The sequence below is a fragment of the Pseudophryne corroboree genome, chromosome 4, assembly GCF_028390025.1.
Source record: "Pseudophryne corroboree isolate aPseCor3 chromosome 4, aPseCor3.hap2, whole genome shotgun sequence".
Classification (NCBI taxonomy): domain Eukaryota; kingdom Metazoa; phylum Chordata; class Amphibia; order Anura; family Myobatrachidae; genus Pseudophryne; species Pseudophryne corroboree.
This window is the reverse complement of record NC_086447.1, coordinates 243,686,191-243,706,773: the sequence shown is the minus strand read 5'-3', so window position 1 is coordinate 243,706,773 and position 20,583 is coordinate 243,686,191. Positions and strand designations below refer to the sequence as shown.

The following is a 20,583-nucleotide window of genomic DNA, read 5'->3' as shown; positions in this document are numbered from 1 at the left end:
TATGTCTTAAACACTTTGCTATGGATGAATGCTAAGGCTTTGTAATTCAGAGTGTATGTGACTATGGACAATTAAAGTTTATATGCTGCGGGTCACAAAATATACTGTAGCTAATGTTAATGAGTGAGCACGATTTTAGAGACGTTATATTGTCTATATAACCCTTTTGTACCAGGAAAAGTTTGACTGATTAGATATTTACATTAAAATTGTTCTTGACTTCCTGCGTAGACTGTTGTTATTTGGTTCTATACTATATTTACTTGTTTCACGTGCATGAAGTGGAGGAACACACTTGTTATGTTTCTGGAAGGAATTACTGAAAAGTCCACACTCTTTTTTTGTAAAAAGTGCTCAACACACATTACAGTTCATGGTCTGATTGGCTGAGACACAAATTGTTATTATGGGATAGTAGATAGATTAGGAGATAATATAATGTTCTTTTTAATAGTCGCCAACTGTCCCTTATTTTTAGGGACAATCCCAGGTTTTAAAGATTTGTTCCTGAAGTTTTTGTCTCTGGAAATACCCTTATTTGTCAATATTGACAATGGTGGTCATTCCGAGTTGATCGCTAGCTGCATTCGTTCGCTGTGCAGCGATGATGCAAAAAAAGGCACTTCTGCGCATGCGTATGCGGCGCAATGCACACGCGCGATGTACTATTACAACGAACGATGTAGTTTCACACAAGGTCTAGCGAAGCATTTGAGTCGCACTGCTGGCCGCAGAGTGATAGACATGAAGTGGGCATTTCTGGATGTCAACTGACCATTTTAAGGGAGTGTTCGAAAAAACGCAGGCGTGCCAGGAAAAACGCAGGCGTGGCTGGGCGAATGCAGGGCGTGTTTGTGACGTCAAAACAGGAACTGAACAGTCTGAAGTGATCGCAAGCGCTGAGTAGGTATTAAGCTACTCTAAAACTGCACAAAAAAACTTTGCCGACGCTCTGCGATCCTTTCGTTCACACTTCTGCTAAGCTAAAATACACTCCCAGTGGGAGGCGGCATAGCATTTGCACGGCTGCTAAAAACTGCTAGCGAGCGAACAACTTGGAATGACCACCAATGTACAGTAATTTTTTTTTGGTAGTCAAAACATTTATCTTTAGTAATGAAGAGTTTATAACCTGCTAAAATATATACTGTATTAGTAAATTTGTTGTAATCAAATTCAATAAATATGACATGTGACTGATAGTTTAATATTTCAAATACTGACAAAGTATCACGTGATATGTGTAGATGCCCCGAAAAAATTAAATATTAAAAAATATTGGCATCTATGGTCCATATTCAGAGTTAGACATACATGCAAATCTGACCATGCGATAGTAGGAAAAATTATAATTTTCTATCTATTGTGCTTTTGCTGTAGATGCAAAATGTGACCAACTCAACACAGGCAGTGCCACACGCAGGGGTTGTTCTGAGTACCCAGAAACTCCCCTGACAGACAATATTTTATTTCAATTATGGCTGTAAGAGTGTGCACTGTTATAGGCCCCACCCCCTAATTGAGGGGGTGGGACTAATCAGAGCGGGATTAGGAGGGGGGCTCCGTGGGTAAATACCCCAGGCCCCCTGTCAGAAAAAGGCCACCCGCCGGAGATCGGATATCTAATCCGATCCGCGGTACTGCAATGCGCTGCATTGCGCTCCCCAATAACAGCCCAGACGTCATGCTCACTGCAGCTTCTGGCGCTGCAGAGCTTGCTGAGTGACGGCTCAGCCTGCCAATAGGAGGAAGTCAATCTGCAGCCTGCGGCTCAGTGACTGGCTGAGCACGCAGGTTGGAAAGAGGAAGTTCCCTGACAGCGTGTGGGGTTTGTGGCGTGCTGGCGGGGTGCAGACTGCAGAGATGGAGAGGAACATACAAGCTCTCACTCTCCTGTCCTGTTTGTAAGTCAGGACCTATTGATTTTTATTTTTTTTCAAGATATGCATTAAACTTGAAGATAGGCTGTATATGTATATATAAAGTGTACGTATATATATGTGTGAGTGTATATATGTAAGTATGTATGTTTACATATGTATATATACACGGTGTATAATATATATATATATATATATATATATATATATATATATATATATATCCAGGCAAATCCTGCACCGTCATCTCATCAAATCCAACTTGGGCGAGTGCTCCCAATAGAGCATTGCCTGGTCCACTCATAGCAACAGTTCCACGAAGTGGAGGGTGCACGCTCACAAATAGAAATCAGTCCACTGAACTGGAAATCAATTGTTTATTGTTGTCATCAAGAACCTTATAGTCGACGTTTCGGTTCGGTCACAAACCTTTTTCAAGCGTGGCAAAACATCAAGTCAACATACTCATTAAATTAAAAAAGTATACTGTATAATGTGTTTGGGGTGGTCTTCTGTTTGCCGGCGGCTGGGCTCCCGACGACCAGCATACCGGCGCCGGAATCCCGACCGCCGGCATACCGACATCTTTTCTCCCGCTTGGGGGTCCACGACCCCCCTGGAGGGAGAATAGATAGCGCAGCGCGCCACCATGCCCACAGCGTGGCGAGCACAGCGAGCCCGCAAGGGGCTCATTTGCACTCGCCCAGCTGTCGGTATGCCGGCGGTCGGGAATTCCGGCGCCGATATGCTAGTCGCTGGGAGCCTGGCCGCTGGCATACCCTACTACACCCATGTGTTTGGCATCCTCAGAACCAGCCTTTAAAGAAGGGACAACATCTGAACAAAAGCCCGGCTTTGCAGGTGATTTTTCATGGACTCAGGTAAGTAGATAGTCAATACCTGCTAATCCTAATGCTTGTAATTTGATACGGTGGCCAGGGCAGTCAGGCAAAACATAAGGATATATCGCCTGGCTCCATCCTTCTCCCCTGATATAAATCATACTTGCCAACTTTTGAAAACTACTTTCAGGGAGATTATAGTTAATAGTAAAATGCGCCACGTCGCGCCATTGTGAGGGTGTGTCATGCTCCACCCAAAGGGTGTGTCTCAGTTGACCTGTCGGCATATCTACTGCCACTAAGGGGTATGTCCTGCAGCGGCAGGTAAAAACTGTAGTATTAAGAGCAGCATGCAGCCAGAGTGGGTTTGTGTATAAGTTGCTCTGCATGTAGTGTGTTCTCTATAAGGCTCGGAACTGGCACCTTTGCCATTATGCACCTAAGCAGTGTACAGAAACAGAATAGTAGATAAGATGATTGAATGACCTACCCACAACCCCATTTACCTAGTTTAGGTACTAAAGAGTAATAAAGAGTTTGTTGAATGCATTAACGGTCCCAGCACTTACAGTCTGCAGTACAGTAACAGGTATACAGAATTCAGTGTGGGAAGAGGCAGCTGTCTAGGGTACCAATACAGGATCAGCATTGTTCTCCAGCTGTGCAGCATGAATACTTCATCTATACCCACCACTACATTAGTGACTGCTCTACATCACTGACACTTCTATACTCTACACTACATTACTGACACAACTATACTCTACACTACATCACTTACCCCTCTATCAGTGACGTGCGGTGGGGTCAGTGCCTGGTGAGGCACTGGATGATTACACCCTCTCCCATCCATGGAGAAAAAAAATTGATTGGGGTTCCCCATACCTAAACAAAACCAGCACCAGGCTGAACCAGCCAGGAGAAGTAATGCCATAGCAGGGGGGACACTTGGTGTGGGGTTCCCCCGTGCCATCGCATTAAACTTCCCCAAACCTGTCAGCTCAAGGCTGGAATTCCTCGGAAAGCGGGGACCCTAGAGAAAAGAAATGGGGTCCCCCCTCCCGAGCATCAACCAGCACTGGGCTGAAAGCCCAATGCTATGCCTTGCACGCCTGGTGGCGGTGGGTGCGGGGTTCATGACATTGTAATATTGTTCTTTACAGGCGGCCTACAGGTCCCAACAAGCCTGCTCAAGCATGCCGGCACTTGGAGAACCACAAGTGCCAGCATGCCCGGACATTAAGGGCCCGCTGGCACCTGTAGTCTGGCTGTAAAGAAAATACTAAAATAAATACAAGACACAATTTATTTAAAAAAGTTTAATGTGCAGCATCTTCACCTAGGGGGGGAGGGGGCGGGGGGGGCGACGGCCTTTGGGCAGCTCTTTTGCATGGCCGTTGCCTCCCAGGACTTGCAGGTGTCTTCTGTCTTTGGGATCTCTTGCACACTCCCTCTCCGCTGGCGGACTGACAGATGCTGCCTCGCGCTGGCTTTTGTAAGCCAGCCCCGAGGGGCGGAGCGATGACGCAGCAAGTCGTGATTGGCTGGCGGCGGCCATCTTAGATTTAAAAAATTACACTAACAGCGCCATTTTTTAAATTGGAATCGCTCCGCTCCGCTGCAAAACTCTGCTAAAATGACAGGCAGGAACTGGATCCTCTTGGATCCAGGCCTGCCTGCTTGCCAACCGGGTCCCGCCGCCTCTGCTAACCCTGCACATCCCGCTGCCCAACAAGTGATGACAGCGGATCCATCACTGGACAGCTTTATTCAGTGACAGATCCGCTGTCCAATCACACCTGGGTGATTTACAGGGTATGCTTTCATGTACAGTGAAAGCACGCCCCTGTCACCGAGTGCCACTTCTCATTCTATTTCCAATGGGCTTTTAATGCCCATGACTTGGCCCTGCCCCCACCCGCCCCCCGCTTCAGCAGCTTTCCTATTATGAACGAGAGGCACCGCTATCGGTGCCTCCCAAACCTATTTTTAATGGAGAATTGGTTGTTATAATACAAAGCAGATTCTTATGACACAGAATCTGTGTCATAAGTATCTTCTTTGTATTATTTCAACCACTAATGACATGGGAGGCACTGCCTCCCTTGCCTCCCCTGACTGCACGTCCCTGCCCTCTATACCCTACACTGCATTACTGACCCCTCTATACCCTACACTGTATTACTGACCCCTCTATATCCCACACTGCATTACTGACCCTTCTATACACTGACTAACCCCTCATAAGCTACAGTACACTGTAAAACATCACTATACCGCCTCTCCGCTCTTCCTCAGAGTTCGAGAAAACACTGGGACAAACAGTAAAGTGGGCAAGCGACACTGATACAAAAGATGGAAAAAGAGTCTGGATAAAATAAAGCCAGGGGAAAGTAGGCAAACAGACACACCATAGAGAAAGGGAGGATAGAAAGAAACCCTTATCTTACTCCAGCGCCCCCTATGTCATTTCTGCTCTGCCCCCTGTCACTCCAATTCCCACCATGTGTCACTCCCGCTATCCCAAAGTCACTCTATCCCAAAGATCTCCCCTGTAACTACAGCTCCCTTCTCAGTCGCCCTCCCATCGCTCCACCTCCCCTTATATCACTCCAGCTCTGACTTGTGTCACTCCCCCCTGTGGCTCCCCCGTCACTTTATCTTTGCCCTGTGTCACTCTAGAGCCCCCCCCCCCTCTCTGTGACACCAACTCTACCCTCTCCCGTCACTCCAACTTTCCTTATGTCACTCCAGCTCTGTTGTGTGTCACTCTAGATTTCCCCTATGTCACTCCAGCTCCACCATGTGTCACTCTAGATCCCTCCTGTAGCTCCTGCTCCCCCCTCCCTCACTGTCACTCCACCTCCCCTTGTCATACCAGCTCTGCATTGTGTCATTCTAGATCCCCTCCTGTGACTCCAGCTGTGCCCTGTGTCACTCTAGATCCCCCACCTGTGATTCCAGCTCCCTCTTCTCTCGTCACTCAACTTCCCCTTATGTCACTCTAGATCCCCCACTGTGACTCCACCTCCCCCTATGTCACTCCAGCACTGCCAAGTGTCACTCAAGATCCCCCCTCCACTTATGTTACTCCAGCTCTGTCCTGTGTCACTAAGATCAGCCCGCTCACTGAGCCGCCTCCGTATTTTTCATATGGAGATCGAGCTCTGCCCCGTCTCTTCCGGACTCGTGCATGCGCAGCCCGGGTTTCAGGTGGTGCAGAATGAATCCGGGAGATTTGTTAACCTTTGTGGGAAAGCGTGAGAGTGGTAAGCAAACCGGGAGCCTCCTGCAGGATGCGGGAGAGTTGGCAAGTATGGTATAAATGTATATATATATATGTGTGTGCCTATATATATATAAGTATGGGATGAGGTCAGGAACCCGGCAGTTGAAATACCAACGCTGGAATCCGGACACTGCTCGGAACCCTGACCACCGAATCCCGAACAAATGTTTGCTGGGCCAACGGAGATGTGTGTATCTGTAGATCGATCTATCTATCTATCTATCTATCTATCTATCTATCTATCTATCTATCTATCTATCTATCTATCTATCCATCCATCTATCCATCCATCCATCCATCCATCCATATAGCATATGAAATGCCGATACTCCCCTAGTTCAAATGACACAGCTTGTATCATATATATATATATATATATATATTTATTTGTATTATAATTTTAAATTTAGACCTTAGCCCCCCCCCCCCCCCCCCCGGTCCTGCCCCCACCTACAACCTGCAGCATGGTAAGTGTGTGTGTGATGTGAGACATATAAATATACACTAAAAAAACAATCAAGTTGTGGCAACAAAAATAGCAACTTGCATTTAAGTCCAACTCTGAATGAGGTCATATGTGTAAAATGTATGTCTAGTTCAAAGCTGTCTATACCATATTCATAATTAGACTTCACTTTAATTTCATTATTTTGCACATTATTGGATAAAAGTGTTGTGAAACAAAAAGTAGTGCATAGTTATCAATTGTTTAACAGAATTAAAATATAACATTTAGAAAATGTGCCACCATGGAGCCAAATAGAAATAAACAATTCTTTAAAAAAACAAAAAATCTATGTAATATACAGTGTCAGCAAGATTACACATGGAGAACATCTATTGTTTGTATAATAGATAATATTTTAGTTTAATGTATTTAAGATAGAAACAATTTACATTTGTGTTCCTTACTCACACACAGTAGAATTACCAGTGCTTTTAAATGTATTCCTAGAGTACTGTTTATTCTACATGAAAATAGATGATCAATGCTACATTCAAAATACTAGATTCTAATTGCTAAATATATACAGTAAATACTGTACCTTCTGTTGTGTACAGAATCTAATATGGTTATTCCAGCAGAACACATTTTAGCTACAGATACAGTGGATCTACTGTGCCCCCCAAAGGTCATTGTACAGAATGCAGGCTGAAAGTGATAGATGAATAACTGTGCATCCTTCTGTGTAAAAGGCTCTAGCTAGGTCTTTATTAGAATTTTGATGCAAATAATAAATTAACATAGTTCCGCAACTCACTTTAAATACATAATGTAGGCATACAAGTTAAATTACAATAAGTGATTATATATGTATGAATTACCAGACCTGACCATTAAATTATGTGAAAGGTAAGTCTCCTCCTGGAGGCAGCAGCCATTTCTGCACCCAGGTTGAATTACAGGTATCCAGACAAAGAATAACTGCTGATTAAACATTAGTATTTTCTTCATCCAGATTACTGGATATAAAGGGAATAAACTCACAGCGCTAACCCGTAAGAAATGTTTAAGGCCTTTTTAGACAAATGGGATGTTAAAATGTTTCCATCTGTGCCTGAGTAAATTCCATATTTTGCAGCAATATGTTAGGTGTCAGAATGCACCACTGTAGTCTCTGGGGAGCCAATCATTCCGCAATTCATATTAATGATGTCAAAAAGCATAAACATTATGTTTACTGAGTGTTTCATTTGTACATGTTGTTGGGCACCCTTTGCATTCATAGTCATAATAACAAAGGGCCTGGGCATAACCATGCTGCACTGCAGGGCAGATGTAACTTGTGCAGAGAGAGTTAGATTTGAGTGGGATGTGTACAAACTGAAATCTACACAGGGCGGGCTCCAGACACGTTCGACTGGAGCAGCCGCACAGGGCGCTGGCTATTTAAGGGCGGCTGCCCATTTCTAATATGGTGCCAGCCGTCAGCCAATCAGAGCTTGCAGACCCGGAGCGACGCTCCCAGACCTCAGCACACTGCGCACCGCCCATCCCCGCCGCACTGGGATCTGATTATCTAGCACTGGGGGCATTTGTGTATTTGGCAGCGCAGCACTGTGAGGGCATTTGTGTATCTGGCAGCATTTGTCTATCTGGCAGCACTGGGGGCATTAGTGTATCTGGCAGCACTGGAGGAATTTGTATATCTGTGCACTGTGGGGACATATAATGTGTATCTGGCAGCACTGGGGGCATTTGTGTATCTGACAGCACTGTGGGGCATTAGTGTATCTGACAGCACTGTGGGGGCATATAATGTGTATCTGGCAGCACTGTGGGATCATTTGTGTATCTGGCAGCACTGTGGGGGCATTTGTGTATCTGACAGCACTGTGGGGGCATATAATGTGTATCTGGCAGCACTGTGGGGTCATTTGTGTATCTAGCAGCACTGTGGGGGCATTAGTGTATCTGGCAGCACTGTGGGGGCATTAGTGTATCTGGCAGCACTGGAGGAATTTGTATATCTGTGCACTGTGGGGACATATAATGTGTATCTGGCAGCACTGGGGGCATTTGTGTATCTGACAGCACTGTGGGGCATTAGTGTATCTGACAGCACTGTGGGGGCATATAATGTGTATCTGGCAGCACTGTGGGATCATTTGTGTATCTGGCAGCACTGTGGGGGCATTTGTGTATCTGACAGCACTGTGGGGGCATATAATGTGTATCTGGCAGCACTGTGGGGTCATTTGTGTATCTAGCAGCACTGTGGGGGCATTTGTGTATCTGGCAGCATTGTGGGGGCATTTGTGTATCTGGCAGCACTGTGGGGACGTATAATGTGTATCTGGCAGCACTGTTGGGGCATATAATGTGTATCTAGCAGCACTGTGGGGGCATATAATGTGTATCTGGCAGCACTGTGTGTGCATTTGTGTACCTGGTAGCACTGTGGGGGCATTTGTGTATTTGGCAGCACTGTGGGGGCATATAATGTGTATCTAGCAGCACTGTGGGGGCATTTGTTTATCTGGCAGCACTGTGGTTGCATTTGTGTATCTGGCAGCACTGTGGGGGCATATAATGTGTATCTAGCAGCACTGTGGGGGCATTTGTGTATCTGGCAGCACTGTGGGGGCATGTAATGTGTATTTAGCAGCACTGTGGGGGCATTTGTGTATCTGGCAGCACTGAGGGGGCATTTGTGTATCTGGCAGCACTGTGGGGACATTTGTGTATCTGGCAGCACTGTGGGGGCATATGTATATCTGGCAGCACTGTGGGGGCATTTGTGTATCTGGCAGCACTGTGGGGGCATATAATGTGTATCTGACACTGCTGGGGGCATATAGTGTGTATCTAGCATGGCACTGCTGGGGGCATATAATGTGTATCTGGCATGGCACTGCTAGGGGCATATAATGTGTATCTGGCATGGCACTGCTGGGGGCATATGTGCATCTGGCACTACTGGGGGCATATGTGTATCTGGCACTACTAGGGGCATATGTGCATCTGGCACTGCACTATTGGGGCATATGTGTATTTGGCACTACTGGAGGCATATGTGCATCTGGCACTGCACTATTGGGGGCATATGTGTATCTGGCACGCTACTGGAACGTTTTGTATAACTGAAACTATACTGGGGACATTATATGTAAGGAACACTTCTGTGGGCATTACGTGTAAGGCTGCTAATTGTGTGTGTATAGGGTGTGTGAAAATAAATATATATTTAGAGTCTGATAATAATAAGTTGCGAAGCCACGCCCACTTTCCCAGGAGCGAGGGGTAGGGGGCGCTTCAAAATTTTTCACTCAGGGTGCTAGTAGGTCTGGAGTCGGCCCTGAATCTACATTTGTGTAACTGGAAAAATAAAGCTGTCTAACACTTGTGGGCTACATGCAAAAGTAGCCCGTATTTACCCTGCACAGAGAGAATATAAATGCATTTGCTCCCCTTGCATTGCGACATGGTTTGTTAAAGCTACTTGTTTTTCTTTTGCTGTATTTCTAAATCAGAATCAGGCCCTAAGACTCTACATGTTGCATTATGATAACATCCTGTGGAATCTTAAAAAAACAAATAGCTGTGTGACACTAAATACTAGTAGAAATATAGAGATCCATTGGGAAGACTAAATTCCTCCTTTAGGCCTAAACTTCATCCTCTAGAGGGGCCATGCAGGGGTGTATCTACCCATTGGCCATGATGGCACTCGCCAGGCGCACCAGCCGAGGAGGGGGCGCCGCCCGGTAGTGCCACTCTCGACCAATGAGTGGAATCACTTAGTAATGGCATTGCCTGGGCTGGAGGATCTCACAGTAGGCAGGAACAGGCGCAGGTGTTTGGCACTGCAATGCACTATTGAAGAATGTGAAAGTAAACCCCAGTTCCCAGCAGCCCTTGCTGTTGGGAGCTCCTGGCAGCAAGGGTTGCTGGGAGCTGTAGTTTACTTTCACTTTCTTCACGAAGTGTGGTGCGGTGCCGAAGTGTGGTGTTCCTGCCTACTGTGCAATCCTCCAGCCCAGGCGATGCCCAGCTCATCACATTAGGTACTGCAACATATTAAATTATATGTGCTTTGAGGGGGGAGGACTATATGCAGGGAGGGGAAAGGACTATATGTATGGAGGGGGGAGCCTATGTGCTGAGAAGGGCGAGGATTATATGCAAGGAGAGGGAAGACTATGTACTTAGAGGGGAAAGGACTATATGCAGGGAGGGGAGAGACTCTGTGCTGGGAGGGGAGAGGACTATATGCAGGAATGGGGGAGACTCTGTGCTGGGAGGGGAGAGGACTACGTGCAGGGAGCGGGGAGACTCTGTGCTGGGAGGGGAGAGGACTCCATGCAGGCAGCAGGGAGACTCTGTGCTGGTAGGGGGGAGACCATGGCTATGTGCGGGGGGGGGGGGGGGGGGGTGAGACCATGGCTATGTGCAGGGAGGGGGGAAGATCATGGCTATGTGCTGGGAGGGGGGAGATCATGGCTATGTGCTGGGAGGAAGATGGGGCTAAGGCTAAGTGCTGGGAGGGGAATGGAGATTACGGCTATGTGCTGGGAGCGGGATGGAGACTACGTCTATGTACTGGGAGCGGGATGGGGACTATGTCTATGTGCCGGGAGGGGGTGGGGACTACGTCTATGTGCTGGGAGGGGGTGGGGACTACGCCTATGTGCTGGGGACAGGAGGTTATCTACCCATTGGCCAAGATGGCACTCACCAGGTGCACTGGCTAGGGAGGGGATGCTGCCTGGTGGTGCCACCCTTGGCCAGGGAGTGGAATCACTTAGTAGTGGCAGTGCCTGGGCTGGTGGTTCGCACAGCAGTTAAGAGCTGGCACCGGTGTTCGGCACCACAATGCACCACAGTGAAGAAACTCAAAATAAACTACTAGAATACTATTCTTAATATATCACTACATCACCACTACTAGGTAGTGCGCAGAGATACCTTTTCACTGCCATTAATATTTGATTATACCCCCTGACTGCAGGAAACATCACTGGGCAGCGCCCCTCCTTGGCTAGTCACTGCTGATTTCTCCACAGTGAGACAAGGATTACTGTGTGGGCATGATGTGTAAGGGGCACTATGGTGTGACATAATGTGTAAAAGGTTAAAAAAGGAGAATATAGGTCCATTAAAAGATGAATTTGGAGAATTGATAAATGAGGACGAAATAAAAGCGGAAATTCTGAACAATTTTTTTCCATCAGTATTCCCCAGAGAATAACTGATGGTGGGAGTAGTGCATAACAATTGTGACAGTAAAGATCCATGGTTAGAAACTTGTTTAAGTGAAGAAGTAATCCGAGAGAGACTAAGCAAAATTAAGGTTAATAAATCACCTGGTCCCGATGGACTTCACCCGAGGGTTCTTATGGAGCTTAGTTCACAACTAGCACGATCCCTATACTTGATTTTCAATAGTTCAATTAGATCAGGCATGGTACCGAAGGATTGGCGTATAGCTGAGGCAGTGCCATTATTTAAAAAGGAATTCAAAAATCTTCCTGGTAACTACAGACCAGTTAGTTTGACGTCTATAGTGGGGAAAATATTGGAAGGAATTCTAAGGGACAGCATACAGGAGTATCTACAGACCACTAGGATTATTAGGAAGAACCAGCATGGGTTTGTGAGGGACAGGTCATGTCAGACTAACTTAATTAGCTTCTATGAGGAAGTGAGCAATAATCTTGATTAGGGAAAAGCAGCGGATGTGGTCTTCTTAGAATTTGCAAAAGCCTTCGATACAGTGCCTCACAGGAGACTGATCATCAAATTAAAGGAGCTTGGCCTAGGAATAAATATTTGCACATGGATAAGCAACTGGTTGGATAGCAGGGTACAGCGAGTAGTGGTCAACGGGAAATCCTCAACCTGGTCCCCATTAGTCAGTGGAATACCACAAAGGTCTGTACTCGGTCTACTACTGTTCAACATATTTATCAATTACCTAGAAATAGGCCTGGAAAGCACAGTGTCAATCTTTGCAGATGATACTAAATTGTGTAAGGTAATTAATTCAGAATTGGATGTGGAGTCCTTGCAGAATGATCTATCTAAACTTGAACTCTGGGCGTTTAAATGGAAAATGAGGTTCAATACAGACAAATGCAAGGTTATGCATTTCGGGACTAAAAACAAACTTGCAGCCTACATACTAAATGGGGAACGACTAGGTAAAACAGATTTGGAAAAAGATTTGGGGGCACTCATTGATAATAGGCTTAATAACCATACACAATGTCAAAGCGCAGTAAAGTAGGCAAGTAAGGTGCTAGCGTGCATAAAACGGGGAATTGAGTCAAGGGACTCGGATGTAATCCTGCCGCTGTATAAAGCATTGGTACGTCCGCACCTGGAATATTGTGTTCAGTTTTGGGCACCACTGTATAAAAAAGATATCGGTGAACTCGAAAGGGTTCAAAGGCGAGCTACTAAATTGATTAAAGGCCTAGAGGGACTGCATTATGAGGAAAGGCTTAATAGGTTGAATATGTATACATTAGAAAAGAGGCGTCTAAGAGAGGATATTATTAATATCTTCAAATATGTAAAGGGACATCACAAAGAGTTATCAGAGGAATTATTTATTAAAAGAACACAGTTTAGGACACGTGGGCACTTGCTGCGGCTGGAGGAGAGAAAGTTCCGAACGCGACGAAGGAAAGGGTTCTTCACTGTTAGGGCAATTAGGATGTGGAATTCCCTGCCAGGGAAGGTGGTAATGGCGGACTCTGTAAATGTATTTAAAAAAGGAATGGATACATTTCTGAATGAAAATTATATCCAAGGTTATAATATTTAAAATATCAACATGGTTAATCCAGGGGTTATATGAGTTATAGTAGTTAACTAGTCATAAAACATTATTCAGCGGGTATGTAGATTCATCACAACTTAATACAGGTTGAACATGATGGGCAAATTGCCTCTTTTCAACCTCAATTACTATGTTACTGTGTCATGTAATTTGAATTGGGAGTACTATTGTGTGGTCATGCCCCTTTCCCACAAGATCATGCACCTTTTTTGCCCATGCACCTTCCCTATTTCAAATATGGGGGGTGGCGCAAGTCCCTTACTTTGCCAGGGGCGCCTGGTCCCCTAGATACACCTCTGGGGCCATGCTATAGCAGGGAACTCATTGTATCGATATCGATGCTTCCTGCTTTCTTAGGGCTTGTACTCAAGGGTTCCGGCAGTGCGCTGCACTACATTTTGGTGAACCCAGTTAAATCAGGTCTCAAGCTGATCTGATGCTTACTAATTGCTTTGTTTCTTTCTAAATATACAACAAATTGCATTCAGGCTTCTTCTGGAGAACACAGCTCAATGTAACACTACTGAAGATAAGTAGTAATGGTGGTGATTTCAGCGAGTTCTGTGTCATGCTGATTTACTAAACTGAATCGCAGTGCAAAATCACACTTTAGACCAAGACACGCCAACCTGATTTTCCCCCATTGCAAGTATATTTTTTAGCAACTTGCTATGTGACGAAGACAACGTAGGCAGCTACGAGTGATTTTGAGTTGTGTGCCTCTTAGTTGTTTCTCACCATGGCTGAATGAGCGTTACTGGGCAGCAATGGGGCATTTGCATGTAAGATAAGCATCACGTGAGTGTGTAATGGACATGTCTTGCCAGAGTGGCAACTTATTGTGAGTTGCGTGCATTGAGAGTGCACACTATTTGCAGGCTCCTGTTCTGCACCAACAGTGGGGTAGGTGTAAGTGCTATCACTAGTGATGGTTGCTGCTCTCACTGCCGGACAGCTGGCGGCGATGTGTTTGCATAGATGCGTGTGAATCAGAAGACAGGTGGATAGTTGTTTAGGACTTACGATTGCTGTAGTTTTCCGGATTTGCCACCAAATTTTGTGCAACTCAGAATCAGGCTGTAAAGCTTTCAAGTTACAAAATGTGTCTTAGAATGCACACAACCAATATAAGACAATATACACAACTGTTACAGGTAATTTTGTATAAGAATAAGAACGGCACTCCCGGGTCCTTCAAGTCTAATGCTTGTAATACTGTATATAATAATGTGATGGAAAATATTTCAGCATACTTAAAATTTCTAACAAAGGGGGACATGTACTAAGCATCGATAAAAGTGGAGAAGTGAGCCAATGAGTTGCTCTGTATATGTTTATAGTATACAAATTATAAATGTTATGTCACTGCTGATTGGTTGCCATGGGCAACGTCTCCACTGTCTCACTTCACTTTTATGATAAGCATTTTTTGGGAATTTAGTTTTAGCACCTGTTAGTTGATTGGAGCACTTTGTTTTCTTAGCACAAGTCAGGCCAATCTCTGATGTTTCCTTTCCTCAACACTCCTGGTTGTACCTTAATACCCCTTTCACATTGCCATTGCCGGGTCACATATGGGAATTGGATATGGGGTCTTCCCGGGTGTGACCCGGCATTGGACCTTTGCAGTGTGAACTGAATGGCTTTCTGACCTGGCAATATGCCGGGTCAGGTTGCCATCCGGGGGCGGGCCAGAGGCGGCATCGGGGGCAGGTGGGGAGGAGGCGCTGGAGATGACATCTCCGCGCCGCCTCTCCTTATGCTGTGAACTGGTGCCGGGTCACATCGACCTGGGTAACCAGTTCACACTGTGCCTGACCCAGTAATAACCCAGGAATAACCCTTCTCTATTCCCAGGTTGAATTTCCAGGTCAGGCGACTCGGGAATTCGACAGTGACCCGTTCACTCTTCACAGCAACCCGTGTTTACCCGGCAAAATACCGTCTCGATACTGGATTTTTTTGTGCAGTGTGAACGGGCTATTAGTCTGCAGCAGTGTTGATGGGTATCAATACAATGCCACATTCAATGGTACTTAGAAGAATAGATATTTATTTATTTACCATTTGCCTACAAGTCTATTAAAAAATAACTTTACATTTAATACAGTGGCAATTGATTGATTTTTTATTTATTTATTTAAGTTTATTTTAAAACTATGTTTTTTTCTGTTTTGGTATAATGGGTAGGGACTTTCATTATTATAGTTCATTATATTAAGACTGTCAGGATAGTAAAATTGCAACTCCAGCTATCCCAGTCATATTCAGTACCCTGGCCAGTACAATCCTTGTGAGCAGGTACGAGATGTCTAGCGTGAGCATGGTTTGCACTATAGAAGGGTCAGTCTCTATTTTAATGTAAAGCAGACCATAATGTCTGCCAGTTCAATGGTCAGTTACTTTCAACTGAGTTTCCAGTTGAAAGTAATAAAGAGAATAAGCCATTGAAATAAATGGTAAAGGCTCCATACATAGGGTTGCCATATTTCAAAAATACCAGGGCAGGACAATTCCTTCTACCGGCCAGGACTACTAGTGTTAACATGAAAAAGTCAAACATTTAGAAAATGTCTTTAGTAAAGAAAAATACCTTTTACTGTACAAGCTTATTCGCATTTTTCCACACATATTTGGTATTTGTTTTTGCTGCCTTCAGCAGATCTTCACTATCTTTATCTTTAAGCAAATTGAAACATTTCAGAAAAGTTCATCTTAATTGAAGCTCTCTCTTCACTAAGGGGGTAATTCAGAGTTGATCGCAGCAGCAAATGTATTAGCAGTTGGGCAAAACCATGTGCATTGCAGGTGGGGGCAGATGTAACATGTGCAGAGAGAGTTAGATTTGGGTGGGGTGTGTTCAATTTGAAATCTAAATTGCAGTGTAAAAATAAAGCAGCCAGTATTTACCCTGCACAGAAGCAAAAAACCCAACGAAATCTAACTCTCTGCAAATGGTATATCTACTCCACTTGCAGAGCACATGGTTTTGCCCAACTGCTAACAAATTTGCTGCTGCGTCAACTCTGAATTACCCCCTAAGTCCATGGACATCCAGTTTCTTTCATCCGACCACTGATTCTTCATGATGCTGAAGATTCTTTCAGCATTTGAGTTGCTGGTGGGATTGAAAATGTGAATGATAACAGTCTCAGCAATTGGGAATGGGAGACATCAATAGTGGCCTGACACTTGCGAGAATTCTACCCAAATCTGGTCTTCTGCTTTACTTTTGTCAAGTTCGGGGTATGCAGACCGGAAGTCACAAAACTCGTTGTAGACTTTATTCAGGTTAAAGTTTAGTTTGTCTGCAAGCTCTGAAACATATCTCCACTGCAAAGGAAGAACTCCCTGTTGTTCATTAAGTGAAAGACATTTAAAACATTTTTTTATAGGTTTTGGACAGATACTTGATGCACCGATCCAAGATATATTCTGCCTCTTATCCAAAACTTGACCTCTAAGCATTTGTGAGTTTTTCAAGAATTTCCTGAACTTCTGTTCCAAAGAATCGATCTTGTTTTCTGCTTTCCAGCTTGCTCTTAAGAGCTCTTAAGAGTCTGTTCAGCTGAACAGAAGCAATGAAGCTGTTTCCACTAGAGGCAAAATGTGCTGCAGAAAATTTAGGTAGCACTCAGGAAGTGAATGGTCACTTTCAGCATCATGCTCTCCATCTGGGGCTACAAACTGCCAGATTAACCTTGAACAGCCTTCTTCACACTTCGACAAAAAATATGACTTAATAGCATGTTAGCAGTGCACAATTCTTTGCAGGAAACAGAGATAGCCATCTTGTACCAACGTTAGCAGTATTTCCTTGAATTGTATCCTAACAAAGTTAGCAAATTCTCTCAATCGGGGAAATTTACATAAGGCTTCAAAAACAGAGAATTGGTGATGTTGTCTATAGCAACCAATCAGATGCTGTCTATAATTTCTCTATTGCCTTTTAGAAAAAAATGCTAGACCGCATCTGATTGGTTGCTATGGGCAACATCACCAATTCTCTGTTTTAGAAGCTTTCGTAAATTTACCCCAATGACTCAACATTTGATGCTGAAGAACCAAACTCACTATATATCTTGAGGACCAAAACTTCAGTGTCATAGTGAATGGTTTTAAATCCATGGTTGATGGTGTTGTTGAAGACATGGCAGTTGCAGTTTTCAGGATGGACAGATTTTCCTTTTTTAGTAACGTAAAAAACAGAATTGTTCTTGCCATAATTCACAGGTGCATTGTCAACGCTGTATGTACTTATCTGGTTCTGGTGAATGCCATTGGGGTCTTACATTCTTCACTGCACAAAAAATGTATTCATGAGTTTCTTTTGGATTTCATAAAAGTCACATATTCCATGTTTCACATCAAAATATTGCACTGCGTATGCGAAAGTTTTAGTCTATTCATAGAGAAAACAAAAACTGAATTGTTACTTATCACTATACATCACATCGGTTTGCTTCTGCGATGTCCGGAGTCAGCCGGAGGGTCCCCCTGCGCATACACCGCCGGCTGACCTCCCGGAAGGTCACAGTGGCTGCTGGGAGGTCAGGATGCCGGGCAGGTTATGCCATCCTAAGATGGCAAACCTGAACTCCGTGGAGATGCTGAAAGCTGAGCTTTCCACTAGAGATGAGCGCCGGAAATTTTTCGGGTTTTGTGTTTTGGTTTTGGGTTCGGTTCCGCGGCCGTGTTTTGGGTTCGACCGCGTTTTGGCAAAACCTCACCGAATTTTTTTTGTCGGATTCGGGTGTGTTTTGGATTCGGGTGTTTTTTTCAAAAAACCCTAAAAAACAGCTTAAATCATAGAATTTGGGGGTAATTTTGATCCCAAAGTATTATTAACCTCAAAAAACATAATTTACACTCATTTTCAGCCTATTCTGAACACATCACACCTCACAATATTATTTTTAGTCCTAAAATTTGCACCGAGGTCGCTGTGTGAGTAAGATAAGCGACCCTAGTGGCCGACACAAACACCGGGCCCATCTAGGAGTGGCACTGCAGTGTCACGCAGGATGGCCCTTCCAAAAAACCCTCCCCAAACAGCACATGACGCAAAGAAAAAAAGAGGCGCAATGAGGTAGCTGACTGTGTGAGTAAGATTAGCGACCCTAGTGGCCGACACAAACACCGGGCACATCTAGGAGTGGCACTGCAGTGTCACGCAGGATGTCCCTTCCAAAAAACCCTCCCCAAACAGCACATGACGCAAAGAAAAAAAGAGGCGCAATGAGGTAGCTGACTGTGTGAGTAAGATTAGCGACCCTAGTGGCCGACACAAACACCGGGCCCATCTAGGAGTGGCACTGCAGTGTCACGCAGGATGTCCCTTCCAAAAAACCCTCCCCAAACAGCACATGACGCAAAGAAAAAAAGAGGCGCAATGAGGTAGCTGACTGTGTGAGTAAGATTAGCGACCCTAGTGGCCGACACAAACACCGGGCCCATCTAGGAGTGGCACTGCAGTGTCACGCAGGATGTCCCTTCCAAAAAACCCTCCCCAATCAGCACATGATGCAAAGAAAAAGAAAAGAAAAAAGAGGTGCAAGATGGAATTATCCTTGGGCCCTCCCACCCACCCTTATGTTGTATAAACAAAACAGGACATGCACACTTTAACCAACCCATCATTTCAGTGACAGGGTCTGCCACACGACTGTGACTGATATGACGGGTTGGTTTGGACCCCCCCCAAAAAAGAAGCAATTAATCTCTCCTTGCACAAACTGGCTCTACAGAGGCAAGATGTCCACCTCATCTTCACCCTCCGATATATCACCGTGTACATCCCCCTCCTCACAGATTATCAATTCGTCCCCACTGGAATCCACCATCTCAGCTCCCTGTGTACTTTGTGGAGGCAATTGCTGCTGGTCAATGTCTCCGCGGAGGAATTGATTATAATTCATTTTAATGAACATCATCTTCTCCACATTTTCTGGAAGTAACCTCGTACGCCGATTGCTGACAAGGTGAGCGGCGGCACTAAACACTCTTTCGGAGTACACACTTGTGGGAGGGCAACTTAGGTAGAATAAAGCCAGTTTGTGCAAGGGCCTCCAAATTGCCTCTTTTTCCTGCCAGTATAAGTACGGACTGTGTGACGTGCCTACTTGGATGCGGTCACTCATATAATCCTCCACCATTCTATCAATGTTGAGAGAATCATATGCAGTGACAGTAGACGACATGTCCGTAATCGTTGTCAGGTCCTTCAGTCCGGACCAGATGTCAGCATCAGCAGTCGCTCCAGACTGCCCTGCATCACCGCCAGCGGGTGGGCTCGGAATTCTGAGCCTTTTCCTCGCACCCCCAGTTGCGGGAGAATGTGAAGGAGGAGATGTTGACAGGTCGCGTTCCGCTTGACTTGACAATTTTGTCACCAGCAGGTCTTTCAACCCCAGCAGACCTGTGTCTGCCGGAAAGAGAGATCCAAGGTAGGCTTTAAATCTAGGATCGAGCACGGTGGCCAAAATGTAGTGCTCTGATTTCAACAGATTGACCACCCGTGAATCCTTGTTAAGCGAATTAAGGGCTGCATCCACAAGTCCCACATGCCTAGCGGAATCGCTCCGTGTTAGCTCCTTCTTCAATGCCTCCAGCTTCTTCTGCAAAAGCCTGATGAGGGGAATGACCTGACTCAGGCTGGCAGTGTCTGAACTGACTTCACGTGTGGCAAGTTCAAAGGGCATCAGAACCTTGCACAACGTTGAAATCATTCTCCACTGCACTTGAGACAGGTGCATTCCATCTCCTATATCGTGCTCAATTGTATAGGCTTGAATGGCCTTTTGCTGCTCCTCCAACCTCTGAAGCATATAGAGGGTTGAATTCCACCTCGTTACCACTTCTTGCTTCAGATGATGGCAGGGCAGGTTCAGTAGTTTTTGGTGGTGCTCCAGTCTTCTGTACGTGGTGCCTGTACGCCGAAAGTGTCCCGCAATTTTTCTGGCCACCGACAGCATCTCTTGCACGCCCCTGTCGTTTTTTAAAAAATTCTGCACCACCAAATTCAAGGTATGTGCAAAACATGGGACGTGCTGGAATTTGCCCATATTTAATGCACACACAATATTGCTGGCGTTGTCCGATGCCACAAATCCACAGGAGAGTCCAATTGGGGTAAGCCATTCCGCGATGATCTTCCTCAGTTGCCGTAAGAGGTTTTCAGCTGTGTGCGTATTCTGGAAAGCGGTGATACAAAGCGTAGCCTGCCTAGGAAAGAGTTGGCGTTTGCGAGATGCTGCTACTGGTGCCGCCGCTGCTGTTCTTGC

The 20,583-nt window shown here is 45.2% G+C and overlaps 1 long non-coding RNA gene across 1 annotated transcript in view; it reads left to right on the top strand.

Moving 5' to 3' along the window:
- The first annotated feature begins 1,789 nt into the window (after positions 1 to 1,789).
- Positions 1,790 to 20,583, top strand: part of LOC134911309 (uncharacterized) — a 55,530-nt gene continuing 36,736 nt past the window's right edge. The window contains exon 1 of the long non-coding RNA XR_010176469.1: positions 1,790 to 1,904. This is a non-coding gene — a long non-coding RNA (uncharacterized LOC134911309). The remainder of the gene's footprint in view (positions 1,905 to 20,583) is intronic.